Below are 2,750 nucleotides of genomic sequence, written 5' to 3' on the forward strand. Positions count from 1 at the left end.
TTATTCCAATACTTTAGTAGTATACTTTTAGCGAGACCTCCGTTTTATTTTGGTCATTGAGCAAAAATTCAGAATTAAGAAGAGAAATTAAACTATTCTATATATTTCGTATACCAATTTTAATAATAATAAAAAAGGTTGTCATATATCATGTGAAACATGAACATCTGGGAATATTAGTTGTTGGGTTAAGTTTTCAGACTTTCAACATGTAAAATCCAAAGAGGATGAATATAATTACATGTAACTATCGTTCTAATATTTGCTTTGTGGTTGTCTATGATGGGCACAGGATTTGGTGGTCCAGAAATCTTTGGACCACTTAGTGGTCCGAGTAGAAAACATGTTTTTGGAGTTTTTTTATCAATTACTACGTAGTCCTTGAACTAATTTTAATTACAAATTAACTCCATATATTTTATTTAATTATAAAAATAATTTTTATTTTATAAATTATTATTTTATCAATTATCTATTATATTTATTAATAATCAAATACAAAAATAACAACCAATTATATCCTCCATTCATCCTAATAATTTCAATTGATTAAAAAATTAACTTTGATCTCGTTACGTTCGTCCATGGCTTTAATTTCGTCATGTAGTATCACGGATTTAATTAATACCAGTAGAAATACATTTCCTTCGTCCAAACTAAACCAAACTACAGGATCAATGATTTAAGTTAAGTGATAAAAATTGTTCTTATGTTAATACATTGATATTGGTGCAAGAAGATAATAAGATCCTGATCATGGTGATTGAAAAAAAAATTGGATTAATGAGGATTTGTACAACCTATTTGTGATTTATGAAAGTAGAATAGAATAAATTGTGCAAAATCCTACAGAATTCTGAAAAAATGAGAACATTACCAATTGATTGAGTAGATGGATATTCCATTACCAATCGATTGAAATTGGCAAAACATTCAACTTTATCATCTTCCAATCGATTGGATTACATTACCAATCGATTGAATTTGGCTAAAACTTCAATGTCACCACTTTCCAATCGATTGTATTTGGCAAATCCATGTTGTTTTCGTGAATTCAATCAATTGAGTAACAACAACAATCGATTGTTTTGAGGTTTCAATCGATTGTTTTGTGATATAGTGTAAACCAATCGATTGAGTTATCATTCAATCGATTGTTTTGAAAAACCAATCGATTGAATTTCAAGGAAACACGATTTGGAAGCCATGGACGAACGTAACGAGATCAAAATTAATTTTTTAATCAATTGGAATTATTAGGATGAATGGAGGATATAATTGGTTGTTATTTTTGTATTTGATTGTTAATAAATATAATAGATAATTGATAAAATAATAATTTATAAAATAAAAAACTATTTTTATAATAAAATAAAATATATAGGGTTGATTTGTAATTAAAATTAGTTCAAGAACTACGTAGCAATTGATAAAAAAACTCCAAAAACATGTTTTCTACTTGGACCACTAAGTGGTCCAAAGGTTCCTGGACCACCGAATCCTGAGCCTCTATGATGGGTTCCTTCATCAAAGTTGAGAATCCATCAAACCAAATTTGTGATTGCTTCAAGTGATGTTCATTTGAAAGATGTTGTAAGGTTGACATCATCTGAAGTTTTGAACTTCCCCAAGTTATATATGATGGTGAGTGATTTTTATTTTGTTTTATTTTGTTTGATGTACTGTGGAAGTTGTCATTCGAATGGTGAATGATATATTAGGTTCTTAATTTTGAGTGGTTTTATTGAGCTTAATTATCCAAAAAGGAAAAGTAATACTGACAATAATTGTTCAAGTTATGTTAAAGTAAAAATAAAATGTTGGGGTACAATATTTTTTAAAGAAGAGTATTAGAGAACAGCAAGTTTTGTGATTCGTAGCCATTAATAAATCATTATTAATATTTTTAATGGTGTGAGATTTTATTTAATAATGTGAAATTACTTATTTTTCTTTTACTGATTAAATACTTAAGTACTGACTAAATTTCAATAAAAAAGCTGGTCTCTAAACTTTTTTTTTTCAAATGTTTTCGCAGCAATAAGTTGTAAAATCAAACAGCAAATAGTTGAGTTCTTTTGTCTTTAAACTTCAAATAGAAATAGAAGAGATATTACAAAGTACAAACTATTTTTTCAAATTCTATTTTAGTTAGGTTAGACTTTAGAGGTTCAAGTACCTAACTAATATATACTGAATTACTGATATTCAATAATGCTAGATGACTAATTATTCTTCTACAATCATTGAACAATTAAAGTATAAAAGTTTTCATATTTATACATATTTTAGATCATTAATACAAATACAAAAACTTATAACTTTTTTGTTGTAAAATAATTATATATAAAAAGAAATAAGTTTTCCTATCATTATTGTATCCATATTCGACCTCAACACTTCACCCAAATTCTGATGTCTGAGGCTCTGTTTTATTGGAAGGGTGAGTTCTAATTAACTAAAAGTGGTAGTACCTGTTTGCAATACTTTAGAAGATCCTATGAAAATTAAATAGAAACAAAAGAGAAAAAAAGTCTATGTTCAAAAATAATAAATTCCAATTTCCCAAACAACATGGACTTTAACTAAATAAACTTGTAATTTCGCTAGATGAATAATAAAAAATACGAACAACATGAATAATGGTATGTATTTTAGATTTATTAACCATTCAAAATAAAAATAAAAATTAACTTTCTATTTTTAATTTATTATTTAAATTATTAAAAAAAAAACATTATTTCTCTGTA

Source organism: Arachis ipaensis, chromosome B02, assembly GCF_000816755.2.
Source record: "Arachis ipaensis cultivar K30076 chromosome B02, Araip1.1, whole genome shotgun sequence".
In the NCBI taxonomy this organism is placed as follows: Eukaryota; Viridiplantae; Streptophyta; class Magnoliopsida; order Fabales; family Fabaceae; genus Arachis; species Arachis ipaensis.